We start from the raw sequence: 23,958 nt of genomic DNA on the forward strand, positions 1-23,958 counted from the left end.
CAATCGTTTTACTATCATCGCTCAGAGAAAATGTTTCCAGATCGCTCAGAAAAAATAGACTTATTGATTCTGTATCAAATCCAAATGCACAATCAAGAAAATAGATACGTCCAACAATTATGGAAGTATATAAGATATCAACAATCTTGGAATGACCGCAATCAGGAGAATTTTTAAATAGATGGAAAGCAAATAACAGAACCAAATAACAAGCGCTGGATCTCTCCTTACTTGGGTAAGACCTAAAAAGCATATGATATCTATATTTATATTTATCTTGATCTTTATCTTGATCTCTCGCGAGTGTGATGGTTTGAGACGATGTGGCGATGTTCGAGACTCTAAAATACTGGGAGTACGGCGTGTTGGTCCATGTCAATCGATGACCTACCCCATATGAGGTGTTCGTCGTTGAGAAAGTGTGCTCATGGGGACATGCCGCACGTACACGATGAACCTCCATTCTTGGTCTTTCTCGACCTCTCCATCAAATGCACTTACTGAATTAACTAATATATCTTCAATCCTTCAGTTTTTATTATTTTTATTATTTTGATTTGTAGCTTATGCTTAGGTTGATAGTTGAACAGACAGTTTCCTTCAGGATGGACTATATGCCAATAGTCCTTGAGCCTAGGCTATAGGTTGATTCTTGGTAAGTTGGAGATAATGTCGTCACATATTTGTTCAGAAATTTATCTTTAAATCAATTTATTTTCATAACAAGTGATTCAATGTTGACGATATCCGTATTATAATATATTAATATAACATCTTTACTGCTAAGTTTGGATTAGTTATGGTGATCATTCATTCTACTTTTTATCACGTTCACATGATTAGAGTCATGGTTTGAGCTTTACTGATTCAGCAAAAGCATAAAAAGACGGACATAAAATGTGAGCTCATAAGCAGCGTCATCAGCCCCGTCTCCAGGATATGGGGGCCCCGGTGCGACTTACAAAATGGGGATAATTCTTTTTTTTGTTCAAACTCAATAATGAAACCATATATTCCGTACAATACTCAAACATATATCAAGTTTTCATTCTAACAGAAAAATATAGCACTAAAGTAATAAATGAACCTTATGTTCTACCGAAAAGCATCATTCTTATGGTATTTCTTGAAATAAAATCTTCAATCATATCTTTATAATTAATCTTCTCCAAGGTATCATTTTCTCGGGTGATATTGTCGCCAATCCACTGTGTCTTTCTTGTGTCATAGTAGAACACATGTAGAATTTTAGCAACTTCGATCTTGATTTGTCCTATTTAACAAATTAATAAAATAAAGAATCATGAGTTCATGACTATGTTTGTAAACCACAGATTACTGCGCGACAGCTCTACAAATCAAGGGTTTCTCAACTGAAACAGCAGCAAATTATTGAAATTCAGGTTTGTTTAACACTAAGAGCAATTGAATCTGTTCTTACTCCTTACATGTGAAATTTAGGCCATGGTAGATTGGTAGGCAGCGCGCTGTTGGTAGATTGGTAAACAACTACACATACCAGGTCGGGCTGATCGCATGGTAGACTGATGAGGTACTGAGGATCGGAAGGAGCAACCGGGCGTGGCCACTCGCATGCCCACGCCGGCGCGACGCGGAACATATCTACAAGAGCACTCCAAACATCGTGGAATCGATCTCGATCTCGATTGGAGACGCAAAAGATCGATGGTCCGTTGTTGGGCCTAGGCTGCTGAAAATGAGTAGTGGGCTGCAGAAAATCGGGGGCCTCTAGAAATCGGGAGGCCTGATCGATCGATCTTCCCGATCGTGGCCATCGACGGGGCTGCGTCATGGATTCGATTTAAATGGTAGATATTATGCCCTATGTATTTACCTCTTTAGTGAGTGGTGTGCCTTCATGACGGATACAATTTTAATGCTTACACTGGTTTCAAAAACTTTAGTATTTAGACTAGTCACAATGCATAGTATCATATAGAAGTATCATGCGTACATGTTACTATCTCCACAATGCATGATATCATATAGTAGTATCATAGTCTTCATATATTAATTATTTTGTAGAATCTCAATGCAAATATATGTACAAGATTTACTTGACATTAATTTTTCTAGTAGTATGTGCTATGATACAATATCTACCTATGATACTAGTACCCTCTCTCTCATCCTTAATTGCACTGCCACATCAGCATTTTGCATGCACGGAATGCATGATACTACCTATGATACTCCCATTGTGGGTAGTCTTAGCTCCTTCATACAGTATTGCTCATCATTTACCAGTGACGGGTCTGTAGAAACATCTATTTACATCGAGTTGAGTGATGCCTTTGACGAATAGAGACTTGATGAGGAACATGATTGGAGATGAATAGGAAACAAATTGGGCCAGCATGCGTCGACGGCAGCCATGGATACCAGGCTGGGGATGGAACGGGAGACGACACACGTGGGTGCGTGTCGACGTGGTCGGAGGAGTCGCCAACGTCCCCTGCGCTAGCCAGGATTCACGAAGCTGGACGCCGAGGCCGTGCCCACATAACGAGCTGGTCGAGGTCGCTGTTGGCCATTGCGATGGCGATGGTCTCCTCCTCGCTGATGACCGGCGGCTGGATCTCTGGATCCCAGGCCGGGCCGCCGCCATCGTCGTCGTTGCGATTGGCTCTAAGGACCTGAACGTCGTCCTCCTCGTCATCTCTGTCCTCAACCTCGTAGTCGTACTCGTCGTTCTCGTCCTCGTACAGGCCCTCGTTGTCGTACTCACCCTCACCGTCCTCGTCGTCGAGCTCGTGGGTGAAGAAGTCGACATCGCCGAGATATCCCGCTCGGTGTCGCGCGTCGAACTCCCGCACCCCGAACGAAATCCACATGTACGAGGTCATCGCGAATGTCGAATCGTCGCACAGATCCGGCGGCAAGATGGCTCGGCGGCGCAGGACCTCCTGGCGGCGCTCTCGTCCCTCACGGAGTCACGGGGCACGGGAGGGACTGGTACGCGTACCAACCCCCTCCTGGCAGGCCCGCATCCGGCCATGGGACCGACCGTTTCTCCTCCCGACGTACCGCTTCTGCCGCGCCTTCTTGCCGGAACCCGAGTCACTGGCCCCGTGGTCGTTCTTCCCCTTGCGGTACGGCCAACCCTTCCCCATGGCCTCGGTTCTATGTGTGCGTGGAAAGGTGGAGGGCTTTGGTAATGGCGTGGCGAGGAAATGGGCGCCGCCAACGGCCCTTAAAAAGGATGGGATGACCCCAACGACTTCAATGCTCTGCCATTGTAGCCGTTGCGACACCGCACACAAGCGCATGCACGCCGAAGGCGAGGCGCACCATTTATGCGGCGCAGAAAAGTTGTGACGCGCCGCCTGTCAGTTCTGCCTCGCTGAAGGCGAAGCATCAGGGTCACTGCCAGGCAGGCCATGCGAGGCGGCCGTGGAAGTGGAGGGGAAGAGGCGGGCGCAGCCGCGACTTAAGTGTCGCTGGCAACGACACACGCACGCCTTCCAACGCCATTGGCATCAATGCCGGTGTAGGAATTGAGGCGACGGGCGCAGTGGTCAGCGACGACCTTGATGGGAAACACTACCGCCGGTTAGCCTTCTGTCGTCGGGTCACTTCCAAGTGGACCCGGGCACGCGTGGTCGGACACGTGCTGTCCGCGTAACGTCCTCGCCGATGCAGGTCGCCGCGACCCATCTGCGCCTCAAATTTGGGAAACCGGTACGTAGTTAATCAGTTCCTTCTCCAGTGACCAATGTGCTTAACCCCAGCTTTAGAGCATCCCTAGCCGTTTCCCCGACAGGGCCCCCAGGACGCCTTTTTTTCATCCGGATGGACGAAAATGGCCTAGCCGCGGCCCCGGCTCCTCGATTTCATCCGGATTAGGCCTTTCATCCGTCCGGAGAGCCCAGGCCATCCCCGGATTCCCAAGGCCCGGCCGGGGACTACGTACGAAACAAAAACGCGCGAAATGTCGAGCGGGCCCACGTTGTCAGCGTCACAACTGGTAGTTCCCTCCATTAATTTTGTTTTCCCTCCAAACATTTTCCCCGCCGAAATTCGGAGCTACCGCCATTCTCCCCCACAGTTGCAGCTCCTCCTCTTCCCTTCCACCACCATGCCGCCGAAGAAGCTCGCCGCCGATGGCGCGCCGAAGGCGAGGAAGCCGCGAGCGCCCAAGACGAGGCCGCCGGGCATCTCAAACGCGGAGTGGGCAGCGGATGTGGAGCGACGGCGGAACAAAACTCGCGGCCGGGAGGATAGGGTGAAGAAGTGCAACGCGAAGAGGGTGGCGACGGCGGCGGAGGAACTGGCGAGGCTGATCTCCATCAACTTTTCCAGCCGGGCACCGCCCAATTCCCCGGGCCATGGCCTACCCAAGATATGGTCGGTTCTCCTTCCTTCTCGCCGACATCGCCGGCCACTGCCATGTTCCATGACACCTACGCCGCCGCCGGCATGTCCGGGTTTACGCCGTCACCGCCGGCGTACGACGGTGCGATGTACGAGGGCATCTCGCCTGGCCTGAGACGTGGGCCGCTCCCCTTCTCTAAGCCCGGGATGCCGCCGCCAAATGAGCCTGTGATGCACGAGATGATCACGTCGGGCTCCATGGCCGCCGCGTCGAGCCCGAGCTTCACATAAGAGGAGGCAAGGGCGACGGAAGCCATCGCGCAGCGGGGCGGCTTCAACTTCAACCTCGGCCAAGGCGATCACCCCGATGAGAACGACGATACCCAATACGACGAAGAAGAAGATGAGCAGACGTACGTCGACCAGGACGTCGACGAAGAGGAAGCGCCCGAAGCCACGGAGGCGCCGTCCAAGGGGAAGAAGAAGAGAAGGAAGAAGAACTCGCCGCCAGCCGAGCCGCGGATCAAATGGACGGTCAAAGAAGAGGAGTGCCTCGCCGAAGCTTGGAAGACGGTGTCTATGAACGGCATCACCGGCGCGAATCAGAGCTATGACACGTACTGGCAGCGGGTCAAGGTGGCGTTCGACGAGCGCAAACTCGTCGATCCATTCTTCAACAAAACGGTGATGGAATGCGGCGACAAGGCAATGGGCACCCATTGGAGGATCATTCAGACGGCGTGCAACAAGTGGCACGACATACACGAGGATATCGACAAACGTCCGGTGAGCGGCGAGGACTTTGACGCAAAGGTATACTCACTCGCCGTGGCTCCTCCATCGACCCTACATCGCCGAGGTTTAATCTAGATTCGCTGGCCAGTTTTTGCAGGTTCGGCGGGCGTTCGACATGTACGCGGACGACAACGACGGCCAGATGTTCAAGTACCTCAACGTGTTCACCCGCATCGCGGACTGCGACAAGTGGAAGGCGGTGCGCAAGAATCTCGCCAACAACAAGGGCGAGCAGTACAACCCCGACGATCCAGCACCTGCCACGTCGGCCGGCCGCCCCGAACACGGCCAGAAGAAGCTGAAAAAGCAGAAGAAGGCCGGCCAGCCAGCCGACAGGTTGCATGCGTCCTTTGACAAGTGCTGAGCCGATGCGAGGGCGCACGCCTCCGGGAGGGACGACAAGCACGACGTGCGGTGGAAGGCAATGCTCGCCAACCAGGGCGTCCGGATTGCCTTGCTCAAGGAAACAACCGCTGCGAAGAAGAGGAACACCGACCTGGTGTTCCTGATCGGCGGCAACGACGCCAACATGGACGAGGAGACGAGGGCTTGGTACAACGCCCATCGCCAAGAAATCCTCCGGCCACCGTCGGCTCCTTCGTCCTCTGCTTCGACGTCTACTCCCGCCGCTTCGACAACTGCAGACGCCAATGCTGACCCAGCCGATACCGCGCCAGACGCCGATGCTACGCCGCCCGATGGCGCGCCAGACGTTGTTGCGCAGGACGGGACCACCGATGAGCCTGCAATCGTCTAGTTTCGATCGCCGGAATGTGGCTGATCCGATCGCCGGACATTGGCGATTCTTTTGTGTAGCGGGAACACAATATTTGGAATCTATCGCCGCTGATGGGCGAAAGCCGGGGGTGCGACTGAGAAAATGTTGCCTCCCACCTTTTTACATCCAATCCGATGTTTGTTAAATCCGAATTTTCGCCCGAAGGGTAGAACGGTAGAGCATCTCCAGTCGCGTCCCCCAAACCGTTCCCCAAACCGCGCCGGATTGAGCGTTTGGGGGACGTGTTTTGTTCGTGCCGCGTTTGGGGGACGTCGCTCCCCAGCCGCGTGCCCCAAACGCCGCCCCCAAACATTTAAAATAATTTTTCTTGGCATTTTTATTTCAATTTCCACAAACTAATACATAATTGGGAATGTGGTTTACACGAAGACATAGTTTGGAACATGGTTTTTCACAAACTAATACATAGTTTGAACCATGGTGGACACAAATATAAAATATTGCAAAAAAACTAAACCTAACTAGGCCGTGCATCGAAGGTTTCCTGTGTTCGCTGCTAAGAAAGAACACTCGAGGGCACACCCAGTCACCTAAACTGGAAAATCCAGCGGGAGGATGGTGCCCTTGTTGGTTCTACCGATGAGGCGAACAGGCAGAAACCTCCGTGCACGTATTCGCTGCGAAGAAACAACACTCAGTCGTCCTCCTCGTCGGTGCTGTCGTCGTGGGAGTCCCTGTCGCCGTGGTAGTCCCGGAGGCAGCGCCTCTCGTCGAAGACCGTGACGCTCATGTCCCTGTTGCCGAAGTAGGAGAACACGAGGATGAAGCCGGCTTCGAGGCTGTGGTGGCGCGCGAACTTCTCCCAGCCGATGTTGAGGTACATCTTGCCGCGCGCGTCGTAGATCGCGTCGACGATCCACCGGCAGTAGCCGCACGAATGCTCCCGTAGATGCATCTTGCGCGGGCGTACGCCGCCGACGTACTCGGCGAAGGAGTCCGGCAGCCTCTGGATGCCGCGCGGGTCGCCCTTGAGGACGTGGACGAACTCGAACAGGACGTCCGGCTCCACGTCCATCTCCGACGATGAAGACGACGGCGAGCGTTCAGCTATGTCGCGGCCACGACCACGACCACGACCACGGCCGCGGCCGCGAGGTCGGCCTCCGCCTCTACCAGACATAGCGTCGAGTCTTGTTGAGAGATGGTGGCGGCTAGGGTTTGGGAGAGAGGCGCTAGGGTTTGTGTGTGAGAGGGACGATGAGAGACGCCCCCTTTTATAGGCCGGAGGGAGGCGGAGGAGCGGTGGCGCTCATTAACGCCGGCACGCAGAGCTAGGCGCGACGGGACGCGTCGCTGCGCCCTCTGCGGGAACTGCACCGTCGCTGCGCGCCAATAACTTCCGTCGCGAGGTAGGCGACGGTTAGGTTTAAATTAATTGTGCCGCTGACGGGTCGGCCCCGCCACTCCCCGCCTCGCTTTTCGTTGTGTCCGGCGTCCCCGGTGCGTCCCCTGTGGGACGGGGACGGGCTCGGGGCGCCGGACACCGTATAGGGGCGCGCCGGACAAAAAAGGGCTTTGGGAAACGCGGCTGGAACGTATTTTTGGTCCGGCGCGCCCCAAATCTCTTTGGGGGACGGTTTGAGGGACGCGACTGGAAATGCTCTTAGAGGGAGGGAGTGAGGGGGGATCCTTGTGTTGTGAAACGGCCGGGCCGAACCGGACGCTTTCTTGCAATCCACGAAAGGTAGCTGCAGAGACATGTACGGGAGACCTCGGCTGACATGCGGGTCCGAGCTCCGGCATCTGCACGCCCACGCCTCCTGAGTGGACGGGTTTTTTTTCTCTTCTTGCGCGAGAAGAAGAATTTCTTCGTCTTTTTTTTTCTAGGGCAAGGGAATGTGACTCGTGTTTGATTTGGGCGATTTACACAAAAATAATCCTTTTGGGTAAGAATTGCACGAAATAATCCCTCCAGTCAAACTATTTGACGCTTCTAACCCTTTTGTGTGCCTCCCTTCGCAAGGGCGCCACACCCTTCTGTGTGATGCCCTTCGCTAGGGCGCCACACATTCTATCATACGTGGCGGCTCGACTGCCAGTCGACAATGTGTGGTGCCATTCGCAAGGCCGTCACACAAAAGAGCTAGAGACGTGAAATAGTTTGACCGAGAGTTATTCCGTGCGTTTTTTCTCATAAAAGGTTATTTTTTGTGTAACTGGCCTTTGATTTGAACCCAGTGCTTGGCAGTGGGCTCCGTCGATCTGCTCCTACTTCTTTTTCGCTATGGTTCCGTTCGTCGCCACCCGCAACTGCTCCCCTGCCATGATATATGTGCTGCTATTGCAGGGTCGGGTTGGGTGCGCTAGCTGGGTTGGGCTGGACGCCGCCCGCGTGCCTCCCTCCGTCTCTAGGTCTAGGTAGGAAGGGTTTTTTTTTCCCTACTGCTTTGCTGTGCTTGGGAGACGAGTTGCGTGGCGAATTTTTTTTAAATAATACACTTTTTAATATTAATTCCAGAAATAATAGTCGTTTTTGGCAAATTTCAGAAATAATACACCGTCGGGGTCCGCTAACCCGAAATTACAAAATCGGGGTCGGCGAACCCGAAGTGGAGGGAATCTGGTGGGGATGGCCAAAGTCGGGGTCAGTGCGCCCGAAGCGATGCTGTCGGCCACGCCGGGCCGTTGTCGGTCTGTCTCCTGCGCAGGAGCAGCCGGTGTCGGGGTGCGCCATCCCGAGGCGCAAGATTCGGCGCCCCTGACCCCGAGTCGGGCTGGCCGCGCCCGAAACGGTGGCGTTTTTAATTCGGCCGACGCGCGCTCCTGCTGGCCGACGCACCTCTCTTCTTCCTCCTGCTGCTCTCTCAGTTCATCTCAGCTCTCTCTCTCGTTTGCTCTCAGACCAGCAGCGTTTTCTCTCATTTCTGAGCGATTTATCCAGCCATTTGTTGTAGTTTGACCACCAAATGCTGTAGAATCAGCTGATCTATATATGGGTTAGTTTTTGAGGCGTTTTGGTGGAGGTGGTGTTGGTGGTGGTGGAGGTGGTGGTGGTGGTGGAGCTGGTGGTGGTGGTGCTGCTGCGTGGTGGTGGAGCTGCTGCGGGGTGGAGAAGCTGAGCTGCTGACAGAGGTGTTTGGCACGCTTCAAGGGTAAACCCTAATTCCTGGTATTAGATGGTGTAATCATAATGCATGTTGCGTTCGTTAGCTTCGCACATTAGTTAGTGTAATATGTACCGGTAGATAGTATTTATTTAGGACTGCAGGTGCTAGATTTTTATTTATTTTAGAGTGTAGGTGCTAGATTTTTTTGACGAGTATGTAATTTGTATAGGTGAGCAGATATGTCAGATAGAGTAAAATTCGTTGTTTACTTCGGTCATGGCACGGTCCGAACAACTCCGATGGGAGCTGATCTGAGCGAGTTTCAGTGTGAGAATTTGCATCTGACAAACCCAAAAACATGGCGAGTTAGTCAGTTGAAGGAGTGGTTGACCGTGAATTTCGGGCTTAATCCCGAAGCATACACTGTTGGTGTGCATGCTTTGTGGAGCAGCTCCAGTACCCGATTTTCCGGCGGTTGAAGCCGATTGAGCGGACCTCTCGGTGGGTGCACCGGTTGGAAGCGTGCGGCGCAGGGGAACTCACCCCATCGCCTTAATGCTTCCCGAGGCGAAGGTGGTGAATTTCCAAGAAGGCGAGGGTGCGTTCCATCCAGGCCGCAGCGATCAAAGTTACGATGTCGGGCGGCAGCAGTTTCCAATCCGGGCAGAGTAGCCATGCAGCAGGTGGTCATGACGATACTGTTGAGCTTGAAAGCGTGGACGAAGAAGAAGAACAGATGCAGAACATGATGGACGAGGAAGACGAGGATGGAGTGGACAATGAGGTTGACTCAGATGAATCCGGTGGATCCGATACTTCAGATGATAACGAAGAGGCGGATCTGATCCCCTCTTCTTGGAACCATGATTTGTCGGAGGCAATGATAGTCGATGATCGGCACGATTCTGCCTGGGAGTACAGCATGAACACCATCTCAGTTGGTGCTAGATATGCTGACAAGAGACATCTGCAGGAAGCAATCACTCAGTGGGCAATGAACACGCAAAGGGTATTCGTAACCACCGTTTCAAGTCGAAATTCTTGTGACAGTGGTCTGCAGCGATGCTAGATGTCCATCAAGGGTGCATGGGTACTGTCCGAAGTATGACACAACATGGGTGGTGAGCGATTTCGTGCCGCACACATGTGTCCTTAAGAGTATGTTGAAGGATCACCGAAACCTTACATCCACTCTTATTGCTCGCCTGTTCTACAAGGAGATTGTAGAGAATACATCAATGGGGGTTAAAGCCATCCAGAGAAGAGTTCACCTTCAATATAAGTATGTAATTGAATATGGCAAGGCATGGAGGGCTAAACAGACGGCACTGGAGAACAGATTCGGGACCTTCTATGATGCTTATGACGGTGTCGTCCGTCTCCTGCAGACATTGAAGGACCGGAATCCGGGCACCCATGTGGACATACAATACTTTGTGATACCAGAGTTCCCTAATGTCAGGGTTACGCACAGGGTGGTGTTTTTCGCATTCAGCATATGCATCGAGGCTTTCATGCACTGTCGTCCGGTGATGTGTGTAGATGGAACTTTTCTAACTGGGAGGTACAAGGGACAGATTCTGACAGCAATTGGAGTGGATGGCAACAATCGATGTGTGCCTCTCGCATTTGCATTTGTTGAGAGTGAGAACACTACTAGCTGGTTATGGTTCTTCAGGCAGTTAAAAAAATCGATAGTGAAAGATCGCGAAAATGTGTGCGTGCTACATGACAGGCATGCAGGTATACTTGCGGCTATCAAGACTCTGGTAGAAGCCGGACCTGATGAAGAGACGCCATGGCAGGATATGCAGAGTAGGTGGTGCATGCGCCACCTGGGGGCCAATTTCTTCTCGCAGTTTAGGAGCAAGGGTCTTATGAATCTGTTCAAGAAGTTGTGCAAGCAGAATCAAGAATGCAAGTACACTTTTCTCCGCGGCAAGCTGGATGAGTTCACTAAGGACCATGTGCGGCACAGGTTAGCCGCCCGAGCTGCATTAGTAGCAGCTCATGCAGCAGCTGTGGCACAGGGTACACAGGTTCCAGTAGGCCCCGAGCCAGATCCTATTGGGCTATGTGACCTGCCTGGATTTGACCCACCCAATACTAGAAGGAGGCCTGGACGACGGATTAAAATTTTTGCAGAGTGGATAGAGCACGAGCCATTAGAAAGGTGGTCTTTGCTGCATGACACACATGGAGCTAGGTATGGTGTGATGACTACCAACCTAGCTGAGTCATACAACTTCGTGCTTAGGGGAAATAGGGCATTGCCGCTGACAGCCCTTGTGGAGGGTATTTTATATGGCACTATGAATTATTTCAAAGAGAGACGGGAGTTGGCTTTGAGGCATATGCTTGAAAATCCAAACACTCCTTACTGTGAGGCCATTATGGAATATATGGATGTCAAGATGAAGAAGGGTATGTCACACACTGTTCTGGCCATCGGTAATCAGGAAAGGAGGTTTGAGGTGCGCTTACCAACCGACAAGTTTGGTTGTGTGAATGCGGTGAGAACACATGAGGTCAGAATTGGAAATGAAGAATGGCCATCGTGTGCCTGCACATGCAACAAACCGAGGTTGCTTCACCTTCCATGCTCCCATGTGCTGGCAGCTACCAGACAACTAGGGCTGGACTCAATCTCTTTCGTCTCTCCATATTACGCGAAAGAGGCTGTGCTGCACACCTGGACCGGCGAGATGGTCGGATACAGAGTTGTGGGAAATTTTACTACGGTGATACCAAATGAAAGACGGTACATCCCTGACCCAAGATCATTGCGGACGAATATAGGTCGACGGGAGACAAGGCGCATTAGAAATGATATGGATGAAGCAGAAGCGGGTGGTCCAACTAGGCAATGTTTTCTGTGCAACCAATTTGGACACAGGGACCCCCTATGTCCCACTTTCTACCCAGCAGCTGCAGCGGCGGCGGCTAACCGTGGGCGAGGCAACCGAGGAAGGCGTGGGAGGGGAAGAAATAGAGGGAGATAGTAATATTTGTAATACTTATGAAGTATGCTTTAATTTGTAATATTTATGAACTATGCTTTAATTTGTAATATTTATGAACTATGCTACAATTTGTAATATTTATGAACTATGCTATAATTTGTAATATTTGTGAACTATGTTATAATTTGTAATATTTATGAACTATGCAGCAATTTGTGATATCTTTATGCAGATATGGCGGCTCGATCGTTGCTCGATCCACTTATTGATCAGAAACATCGTGCATCGCACTTGGAGGCTGACCCGCAGAGCATGGAGCCACTGCAGACCCGTACTCCAAAGAAGAACTGGATGATACACCCTCAATGGGAAGACAGGTACTTGTTCAATTGTTTTGTCTCAAATTTATAAGAACTACATTGGACCTGCTTTAGCTTGTGTATTATTTGTTTTGCAGGTTGAAGTGGGCAGGACTACTACCTTTCGCTCGATTAGTGGAGGCCCGAGATCACATTTCGCGCCTGAACTACGATGCTGCTTTGATCACCTGCTTAGTGGATCGATGGAGGCCCGAGACCCACACGTTCCACTTTCGCTGGGGTGAGATGGCGCCTACTCTACAGGACGTGTCTATGTTGCTGGGCCTTCCGTTGGCAGGTGAGCCCATAGGCCCATTGGAGGAAACCGTGGGCTGGATGCACAGCATGGATGCACGTTTCTGTGGTGTTCGTGCGTACGTTGGGCCTATGACTTTTGAGGCTCACGGGCCTCGCCAGGCATGGCTACACGAGTTCCAGGTCCGTAACAGTTTCGTCTTTTTTATCACAACTTATTTACCTCATAATATGTAAGTTCTAACATTGAAATATACCTTGACAGATCGAGCAGTTCGGATTCCCAGATGTACCGATGACTGCGGTTCAGATCACTCGCAGCTTGGAGGCGTACCTCATGTGGCTACTCGGGAAGACGATGTTCACGGACAATCACGGGAATACGATCAGTGCGCGGTACATCCCTATAGCTCAGGAGATAGCAGAGGCCACCGAAGCAGAGCACATCATTCAGAGGAGCTGGGGTTCTGCGGTCTTAGACGCTACGTACCGAGGTATGTGTAAGGGTTGCCAGCTAACCTCGCATGGTTCTGGCATCGTTGGTTGTCCACTCCTGTTGCAGCTCTGGTCATGGGCGAGGTTTCCCATCGGCCGTCCTGAGATTAGAGATGGATCTTGGCCGCCAGACGAGTTGTACGACGCAGAGCGCATCGACATGCCGACGTTTGGTTCTCTATGGACATCGCGGAAGGTATTCGCAATATTTACTCCTTCTTTATATTTTTATATAAGATGTAACAAGAACTTAGTTGTGTTATGTTATGCGAGAGACATTTTGGGCATAATCAGCTAAGGAATTGCTACCCAAAGATTCACAGAGTGCTTTGACCTACTACGAGAGAGTGATGTCACCTGGGAGCCATACAGTGAGGACCACCGCGACGAGGCATACCTGTGCGGTATATCGAACATGTGTACCAGAGATTGGGCCCATCTTGGATGACGAAGGCGAAGATCATCTTCGATATCTTCGTGGAGGAGATGTCGCAGCAGAGGGTCATGAGACAGTTTGGACTGCGTCAGCTGATCGAGCCACCACCTCCCACAGTTCCTCTACCACCACGCGTCCACGCGTGAGTACAATTTAAATTTATCCAAAGTTATTACATCATGTTGGACAATCATAATTTTATCCTAAGACATGTTCGTCTTCATTTTTCAGGTACAACAGAAAAGGAGCGAATAAGACTGCTGCTGGATGGTTGCAACTCCTCGCTCCATACATCACCGGTTGGGCCAATGCGCCGGCAGTTTCATGGGCCACCATGGAGGCATTTGATCTTCAGGAATTTGAGCACTACTTGCGGGCATACATGCCTAGGACACGACTTCGGCTGAGCCAGGCGTGTGACCCGATTCGAGAGGGATCCCTCGACAATGTGGGACACCTACCCTCGTCACTCCACTTCAGGCACTCGGCATCACGCAGTAAGTCAAATATATTTTTTCTACATTTGGCCAACACATAACTAATTTGAGCTCACAATTGTAGGCCGTGTTGACGGCGGAGCTGCAAGATGACGCCGCCCAGTATGCACGCTCGCTCTCCTCCGGCCCACTTCTTGGACGGTATGAGCACCACGCCTCCTTTGCACAGCGTCTTCAGGACAAACTACGTCGTATCTACGCGACTATCACATGCACGCGATCTTCGGATGTTGCCGAGTACCGAGCAGCACAGCGGCCACCTCGTCCCTCTTTGCAGGTGCATCAGCCGCGGCACGCCCCGCGCCCACGTATGGAGGTACCGCCGAGCCCGAGGCCACCATCTCCTAACCAGGCAGGAGGTTCTGGGTGGCAAAACCAGCAGCAGCAGGAGCCTACTTACGAGTATTGGCAGCGTGCCGGTTTCGGCATGGAGCAGCAATTTCCCATGCCTAACTTCGGGTGGCGTCCCCGTATGGATGAGCCAGAGGGTACGCAATTCATCACTATCCATATTAATTGTGCACCATGTGTGAATTTCCTCAAGATCGACTAACGGTTTTTTTTATCTAATCAAAGGTGAGGGACATATGTCGACGGGGTCCGGATCACGATCCTTCTGGTCCAGTGCTCACGATCAGGACGAAACACAGCAGAGCTATCAAGACTGGATTTCAAGTCAACAAAGCAAACTCCACCTCCGGATCCCACGCAAGATGCATCGGCACGAGCAGGGGTACATGCTTCCTCCCCGACATCGCCAGCCACCTGTTCGTATGTACTCGCCGTCACCTTTTCAGGCTCGACCGCCACCGAGGCGAGGTGGAGGGAGGGGCCGTGATCAGTGAGATGAGTACTATTTGTATGCACCATGTATGAGTACTATTTGTATGCACCATGTATGACTACTATTTGTATGCACCATGTATGAGTACTATTTGTATGCGCCATGTATGACTACTATTTGTGTTCAACAAACATTTCAAATTCAACAAACATTTCAAATTCAACATGAACTGATAATTAAGATACAACTTACCACTACAACATACCTCTCTTCTAACAAATTAAATGGTACAACAACGCTACAACATACTGCAAGATCCATGAGACTACTGATAACTAGAACACTAAGAACGCAACACACCCTTTCCCTTGCCCTTCGATGCTGCAGCTTTCGTGGCCTTGGTGCTAGGCTCGAAGTCGTCGTCCGAGTCGACGACCGGCGGTGCAGCACTCTTGCCCTTTGAGGACTTGGCACTCTTGCCCTTCGACGATGCAGCATTCTTCGCCTTCGTGCTAGGCTCGAAGTCGTCGTCCGAGTCGATGACTGGTGGTGCAGCACTCTTCCCCTTCGAGGACTTGGCACTCTTGCCCTTCGACGATGCAGCTTTCTTCGCCTTGCTGCTAGGCTCAAAGATATCATCGTCGTCCTCACTCTCAACCGTCCACAGCCATGGAAAGTTGAAATCTCTTTCCCTATCTCGTTCATTCTTCCAAGTTAGTGACTTCCACTTCTCATTCAACCTGATAAGCTCACACCTTATCTCCCGTGGGCTGCGAGCAGGCATCTTCTTCAATGGCCACCCATAAGAATATTTCTCAAACTCCCTACCCACCTTACGGAGCAAGGCGTCGCTACTGATGAACTCCTCAAATGTGTCTACCTTACTCTCCCTCATCACTTTGCGGGCCTCGTCTAGAAGAGGTTTGGCCATGGATTTGGTGAAAAGATGGGGGGGATTCTTATATGGGGGATCCATCTTGCTGAGAGAATACATCAAATGTAAGGAAACACTGGGGGGTTTTTATAGGCTAGAAGGGGTGACTTTCGGCGGGAAAAGGTGAGCGGGAAAAATTGGCGGGAGATTAGGGCGGGAGTAAAAGGCGGGAAAAAATTGAGCGGGAACAATTGGCGGGAGATTACGGCGGGGGTAAAAGGCGGGAAAAATTAGGCGGGAAAAATTAGGCGGGAAACAATAATACTAAAACTGAAATGAAGATACATTGCAGCTCAAATAAAAATAGGGTTTATCACTACAACGGAATTTAAGATACAACGACACTACAACGAAATTTAAGATACAACTGAAATTAAGATACATAGCCAATACGACACATCACACTACTTTCCCTGCGTCCATCGTGGCCATTTTCCAGACTTGTCGCCACGTTCTTCCGCCGCTTGCGCTTCAGCAGCTCTTTCCCTTAGTCTCTTCCTCTCCGCTGCACGAGCCTCCATGCGCACCTCTTCCTCTGCAAACCTACGTGCAGCCTCATCATCCATCCTCTTCTGATTCACCTCTCGATTACGAGCTTGTTCCGCCCTTAGTTTCTGTATCTGCCTCTCTCGCTCGGCTTTCTCATTAGCACGGACCTTTTCCCAACGCTCCTCCTCAAAGAACGTTGCCCACGCACGACGCTGTTTCTCCTCAACCTCCTCGCGTGCCCAATCCGGCTGCTCCGTGTCTATCCAGTGAAACCATTTGCATAGGGGCGGGGGAGACTACAACACAAACAGTAACATTAAATCAAATTCACATACAAAATTAAGCCAACATAAAATTATGTCGAAACATACCGGCGGCCTGGTGGACGACGAAGCTGAACTACGGGGTGGATCATGCTCATAGCTTGCACACATGAAAAATTTCATGCCGAACTTGTCGGAGAAATCCTCCACCTGCTTAACCTTAGCAACACGGCCGCACAAACAACGCTCCGCAGTCACACCCGGGGGTAAACTTGCAGCCTTCGCCTTCACCGGCCTAAACTCCGGGTCAGAGCACGGCACACTCATGATGGCTAACAGTGAGCAAACAGCACAAAGATAGAGATACAAGAACTTGTGCAATTCAGAGTAGCGCTGCCTGCTTTTATAGGCTAAAATTCGACACCAGGGCGGGAGATGGTGGCGGGAAAAACTGGCGGGATAAAATTGGCGGGAGATGGTGGCGCCAACGATTGGCAGGAAGGGTGCCGGGAAGGAGTGGCGGCAAGGGCGGGCGGGAAACTGTGTGAACGCAAAAAGGCGGGAAAAATTGGTTCTCGGGTTGAACAATCCCGATTTATTGGAATCGGGTTCACCTGGCCCGATTAGCTAAAATCGGGTTTACCTACCCCGATTATTTGAAATCGGGTTCCACTACCCCGAGTTATATTTTATTTTTCCGCCGCAGCAGAGGTATTCTAGAAATCGGGTTCCACTGCCCCGACTCTGCTAATTCGGGTTCGCCGACCCCGATTTTGTAATTTCGGGTTAGCGGACCCCGACGGTGTATTATTTCTGAAATTTGCCAAAAACGAATATTATTTCTGGAATTAATATTAAAAAGTGTATTATTTAAAAAAAATTCGCGAGTTGCGTGTGGGTTCAGGTTAAAGCTGGGATTCAAACTGGTGCTACAAGCTGGCCTGCACTTTCCTGTTCCAAGCTTCCAACATCAGATCAAATACGTACGTACTGTGTTATGTATGTGTTATACATTGCGTCGCAGCAGCATACCAACGCAATCACTGATTTTATGCTCCACTCAGGAATCACGTAACGATAAGACGGATCTACAGTACATGATTTTATGCTGTTAGTGGCAGTTAATCTCATTTCATGCATCAACTATATATAAGAGCATCTCAACCAACGGTTTAAATTTGAAATTGCAGCACAGAAAACGGGAGACGGAGGATGCCACGACAACGATGCTGGAGGCGGAGATGCTCTGCTGACTTGGCGAGCGCAACTTAATCCGCCTAGCTGCGACTCCTGCGAGGAGATGAGTCTTGGAGGGCGACATCACATGCTAACGAGAGCGTGTGGCCAGTCTTGCAGTGCAGCAGCAGGACGAGACGAGACCATGCATGCCGGCCTGGTGCATGGACCGTTCCGTGCTACAATTACAGTGCTAGGTCCGTGTCAAATCGCGCCTCGCCTGGAAAGAGTGGGTGTAATGTTGTACGTACATACTAGTACAATTGTACGTCCGTGTTAAATATCTAGGACCTCCTTTACATTTTAACAAGTTAAAAAGGGAGAGATAGTCTCATTAATAGAATGGCAGGATGGAGGGGTAAATTTTTTGTCAATGGAGGCAAAAAGAATTCTCATCCAAACGGTCATATCTAGTATTCCTATTTATATGTTGTTATTTTTCAGATTCCCTAATAAGTGGGCTCTAGATCTTATTAATACTCAAATAGCTAATTGTATGTGGAATAATGTAGATGTTAATAGGAAAATACACTTGGCCAATTGACGCCCTTCTATATGTCTGAAGAAAGAATATGGAGGTGGTATACTAAATCTCCAAGATTTAAATATATGTCTAGTTGGTTCATGGATCAAGGGATATACCCAAGGTGAGGGTAGCTTGTGGAAGAAAATAGTTGATGCTAAATATAATACTAGAAATCCTAATCTATTTTTGCTGCCAGGACTTAAACCCCTCTGTCTTCTAGAAGGGTTTGATGTGGGCTTCTAAAGCTATTAAATTTGGGTACAAATGGAAAATAGGAAATGGTAGATCTATTAGATTCTAGGAAGACACTTGGTTTGGAAATGCATATCTACACACTATTGGGATATCTATTTTGTAGTTAACCAACAAATGAAAACTGTTGCTGATCTCTGGGATGTGCAACAGTTAAGGTGTGATTTTAGGAGGACTTTTACATCACATATGATGGAAATGTGGTTTGAGTTAGTAGAAATTACCCAAACCATTACTTTTTCTGATAAGGAGGATCAACCTATTTGGAAATATGAATCAAAGGGTGTGTAATCCTCCAAGTATTTATATGATGTTCTCAACTTTAGAGGAATTCAACATGTGTTTTTACCATCAGTTCGGGACTTAAAAATCCCACCCAGAGTTCAAATTTTTCTCTACTTTTGACATGGAATAAGATTATGACTAGAGACAACCTTAGACATAGAGGTATACAGAAACCTCTTGTTTGTGAGTTGTGTAGTGAATTAGAATCTGTTAAACACATGTTCTTTGATTGCTTAGTCTCTAAAATGCTTTGGGCTGATGTGCAAGAGATATTTGGAATATAAATCAATGATTAATTTTCTCTTGCATGTAAGTGGCTCTGCAATAAGAGGTTTGACAAATTTAATGTAGTTTCATCTGATGTTATTTGGGGCACTTGGAACAACATGAACCATTTGGTGTTTAACAAGGAAAACTTGATTGTCTATGAAACATGTATGGGGGCTAATTCTGTCATATCTAAGGACTTGGCAGATCCCATTCAAAAACCTGGCGTGGGATATGATGAAAAAATTCAAAGCTGCCCTGGTGAGAAACCTGAAGAGGTTGCCGTCGCTGATGCCGGACTGAAATGCACGTCGTTTGACTAGATATCAACCTGGAAATCTTATGCGACATCTCTCCACCAGGGGCGCGCCTCCGAAGCCAACGTGCTGAAGCACCAGGAGGAGTCGGACAGCATCCATGCGGTGATCTGATGAGGATGGCCTCCTGAAGCGAGAGTTGATGCTTTTAGATGCGCGTAATCTAGGTAGTTGTGGAAAGGAAAATAGCTGGATGGTTTTCTTTGCTGTTTCCTGCTGGGTGTAAGCTCCTATGTTTGCTGATCCCCAGATAGTGATGGGCTAGATCGTTTTTCTTTTATTGTTTCGAAAATGTTGTTATGTTTCATTTTCAATGTAAATGGAGCTGGGGAGCGCTCCCTGTTAGTCTAAAAAAGGAGCAGCATGCGGGTATGGGTACGTAATAGTGGATCACTCCTCGACTCAGGTCCCCCTGCCCTCTCTTTGTTTGGTCCACGCACGGCCAATGCCAAGCCAAAACAGAAATTGAAACTGCGAAAGCAGCAGCAGCTGCTGCTGCGCTTTCTTTTCCCTTGTTCGAGGAGGAGGGCGAGGAAGAAGAGGACTACGAGGCAGAGCTAGAACCAGATCTAAGCGGCAACGGTGGCGCCGGCAGCGACACCAACTCCATGGCGACTGCAAAATTACTAAAGCTGAACTCCAACCAGGTTTTGGCACCGACTCTGAGAATGACGGCGGCGAGAAGAAAATGGACCCGGTCGATGACAACTACTTCTACCTCCTGCTGTGAATAACCGAACTGAAACCGAAAACCGAACCCAAAAAAACATAACCGCAACCTTTTTTTGATTTTTACAGTTTATGGTTACAGTTTCAGTTTGTAAAACATCAAAAGAAAGGTCCTCGGTTAAATTCGGTTTTTAACCGAAAAACCACGGTTAAACTGAAAAAAACCGAACGCCCATGTGCCCCTGGCTGTGACCCTACCCCATCCCCACCATAGGTTTAGGTTCAGTCCCATCAAGTGTCCTTACTTTTAGATGTCTTGCCATGTTAAGGTGAAGCTCAAGAACAATTAATGCAGATCCTATGAAGAATGGTACCCGCCACCATAGATCCATTCTCTCACTCGTCTCCGGTCGTGATGAATAATTGTCTTCCTTTAGTTTTGTAATGAACTATGCGATTGAACCGGTTATGATCTGCGAATGCTTTTTTGATCTGCGGATGCTTGAGTTTCATATATGGAACTGTTATTTCTACTCCGTATTACTTTTAGTTGTCTTGTCATGTTGCTCAAACTTCTTTTGCTATCTCTCGTGGACAATGCAGATCCCATCAAAAATGTTATCATGGATGTCCAAATTCTGCTACAGTTTTTTTTTCTCTCTTTTCGAATTATCCACTCTCTTCCTGACAATCGTGAGTTACGAGCATGCACCGGGAAGATAAATTTTGCGTCAAATGCTCCATGATATTCTTACCAGATTTCCCCAGAGAACTATTGATGATCAGAGGGCCAAACATTTTTTCTTAATCTTGTACTAGTAGCTTTAGCAAATGAACAGTACTAGAATGCGTTTTCTGTGACCTTAGAACAATAATCCAGAAGCTGTTAGGCCGCATTGGTGATCAGGAAAAGAAACCAATTTCTCTTTGAAAAGAGAGAAAAAACTTTGCCCCAATTTATTAATTAAGTAGAAATATTTTGACAAGAGAGTTCAAACCGAAAACCCCCCAAAAATTACTCTTCCGTCATTATTTGGCCCAAGTGTTTAGCATCCACAATAACCCATAAACGAGGTTCCCTCTTAATTTTCTCTAAGATAACTAGGGTCATCGCATGATTGTGTTGAAGACCCCTAGATTATGTTCGGTCCAAAGCTTCGAAGCAACGAGGAGAGTGAGGGAGGAGATGGCTTTGCGATTAGGGACGTGACCTCTCGTTTGCTGGAATTTTTGGGCATTTGGCCTTTGGCCCATGGCCCATTATCAAATTCTGAAACTCACATGGCTCATTCCAATAATCAGTGGCAGCACTAGTGGGGGCTGAAATTTAGTCCCACATTGCTAGTTGGAAGAGAGTCGGAGTGGTATATAAGGTGGGCTGTTCTAGTCCTAGTAAGTGAGTGAGAAGAGAGAGAGCCCTCGCGCACTCCTCCTCCTCCGCCGCCGCCTTGCCTCGTCCCGACGCGCCGCGGGTTGCGGGAATCTCACCGAGCCGAGCTTATCTTTTTGTTGTTTGGGAAATTAATTGTGTAATCAATTTTGAGTCATTAACGGACGCGTTACTCAGCCGTTTTGCCTTCCGATTTTTCTGGATCGTGGCTGTGCCGACTCGGACGTGGGCTGCGCTCCACGACCTTCCCGAACGCCGCCGCCTTCGTCTTCCTCATCCCGTCCGTCGGCGTGCACCGACTGCCAGGACAGTAGGCCTCCTGGGGAGCGTTCCGGCGCGACTACTGGCATCACGACGTCGTCATCGGACGACGAGTTCCTCCACACCGACAACTTCTTCCCGGACCTCAGCGACTTCTTCGACAACCTCAACATGGGCGACAACGACGCTGCTGTGAAGTATGTGATCTTGTCGTTTCTCGTTCAGCCTCTGTTAGAGTTTCTTCTTCTAGTTTCTGTGATAGATGCGATCGGTTTGTCTTGTTTAGATGTGATCTGTTCATCTATTTTACTAGTCTGCATGATTACTTTATTTATTGTTTACATAGTCATGATTTATTATTTACTTGTACGGATTAATTCATATGGATATTTGCTTATATATTCAACATCGTTATGGTGCGCCACCAATTCAACATTGAGCATCGTCCATTGGTTCGGTTGGATGTCGAAGTTATGCAACCATTCTTTCATATTTGCAAAGATGTACAGAGTATCTACAATGAATGACAAGGTGGTATACGGGCTCTGTCGTGTGCTTGCAAAGAGTAGATTAGCCACAATTTGGCAACCCATGCTTTTGTAGATGGTCGGCAGTCCAAATACGATTTTGAGTGTGAAGTCAAGCTTTTTTTTTGTTTTTTTTTTTTGCTTTTGTGGGGCGGGGAAGGGGGAGCTTTCCACACCAACTTTTGCAGGAAGGAGGCAATGGAAATAATGAATTGCACCTCATAAGCTGATTTGGCGGAGTATTGACTATTTGCCGTGAGTTTCCAAACAGTGTCGTCTTCCGTCTCGTCAATAAGATGCACCTCTTGAAAATTGACCCATAGGTCTGAAGAATTGGGAGAGATGAGCCATGGAGAGAGTCAATAGCATAAAACTAACACATTTGTTCGAAATGTTCGAAACTACCACTTTACGTTCGCACAACAAAAATTTACCACTTTACTGCAAGTTCTTTTTGCAATGTGCACCAATCGAACAGTAGTGATCATGAATTGACATCGAATATGATGACTAGGACCCACGTGCAAGTATGACATGGCAAAATCTGAGAAATTTCCTTAGGTGAAAATATCTAAATAAAAGAAATCAAAAGTATCTAAAAAAACATAAAAAAATGCTGGTCCCTGCCGAGGTTGCCCACGCCCGTCCCAGGCAGAGCTCACCGGCGCTGTCGTCGGTCATGGTGGAGCTCGCCCGGGCCGACCCCTGTAGGCGCTCTACCGTGCCTATCCCTGGTGAATTCCTCCGCGTCTGCCCTCCAGTAGAGCTAGCCGGTGCCGGACATGGCGGAGCTCGCCCGGGCCACCCCCTGTCGGTGCTCGCATGTGTCGTCCCCTCGTGGAGTCACCCGCGCCCTCTCTCGTGGAGCTCGCCGGCACGGCCAATGCCGGAGCTCGCCCAGGCCGATTCTTGCCGGCGCTTGACTGTGCTTGCCCCTGATGGATTCGCCAGCGTCTGCCTTCTAGCAGAGCTCGCCGGCGCCACCCATGGCGAAGCTCGCCTGGGCCGACCCCTTTTGGCCTAGCTTGTGTCGGCCTTCTTCATCGTTTCGAATGAAGTGAGGATGTCCCTCTACTCCACCGCCTTCTCCTCTTGGTTAGACCCTCTCTAGTTGTCGTCGCGTCTGACTCCTCCTCCACAGCCACCGCCTCTTGCCGTTGTTATTGATCCACGTCGAACGCCGCGTGGGCCGCCCGCTCCGCGTCAACCAAGAACTGCACGTTCATCGACGCGTCCATGCCGTCGTCATCGGTGACCTCATTCTCGTTGAACTCGTACTCGTCGGTTTTAGTGATGTCGGCCGAGGGAGGCGGAGACAGAGGTGGAGGAGCCTAGCCGCTGCCGGTGCGGCTCAACATTGCGTAGGTAGTGGCTAGACGACGAGGCATGTTTTCGTGGAGGTGGAGGGAAGGATTGCCGGCGGTTGTGGTGACGATAATGAGCGGGGGCGGCCTTTTATAGCTGGTGGCGATGTAGGAAGAGGTGGGGAGAAAAATCGCGAGAAACAGTGGAGAAGGCGCGCGAAAATGAGCGTGAATGCGGCCGGCGGCGGCGCGTGGAGGAGGCACAACACCGAAGGGACGTCTCACCTGCTCCACCTAGGAAACCGTTGTCGCCAGTAAGACAAAGCTGGATCGCTTCGCCCTCTGCGTAGCTAACAAAGTGGACCCGTCACTCGCGACACGGGTTTTCGTTATGTCCGGCGCCGTTGATGCGTCCCTTGTGTAGCGAGGATGGGTTTGAGGCGCCAGACATCTCATTGAGCTGCGCTGGACCG

The 23,958-nt window shown here is 49.9% G+C and overlaps 3 long non-coding RNA genes across 3 annotated transcripts; all 3 read left to right on the forward strand.

Annotated features, from left to right (window-relative positions):
- The first annotated feature begins 8,401 nt into the window (after positions 1-8,401).
- LOC127303328 (uncharacterized) lies at positions 8,402-12,648 on the forward strand. The gene is made up of 3 exons (XR_011744783.1): positions 8,402-9,021; positions 12,172-12,316; positions 12,397-12,648. It is a non-coding gene; the product is annotated as an uncharacterized lncRNA (long non-coding RNA).
- Positions 12,649-12,675: 27 nt separating this feature from the next.
- On the forward strand, positions 12,676-13,360 carry LOC139831250 (uncharacterized). Its single transcript, XR_011745933.1, has 3 exons — positions 12,676-12,736; positions 12,819-13,244; positions 13,322-13,360. It is a non-coding gene; the product is annotated as an uncharacterized lncRNA (long non-coding RNA).
- Positions 13,361-13,914: 554 nt separating this feature from the next.
- LOC139831251 (uncharacterized) lies at positions 13,915-14,662 on the forward strand. Its single transcript, XR_011745934.1, has 3 exons — positions 13,915-13,981; positions 14,046-14,469; positions 14,558-14,662. It is a non-coding gene; the product is annotated as an uncharacterized lncRNA (long non-coding RNA).
- Positions 14,663-23,958: the final 9,296 nt, after the last annotated feature.

This window comes from Lolium perenne, chromosome 5 (genome assembly GCF_019359855.2).
Source record: "Lolium perenne isolate Kyuss_39 chromosome 5, Kyuss_2.0, whole genome shotgun sequence".
NCBI lineage: Eukaryota > Viridiplantae > Streptophyta > Magnoliopsida > Poales > Poaceae > Lolium > Lolium perenne.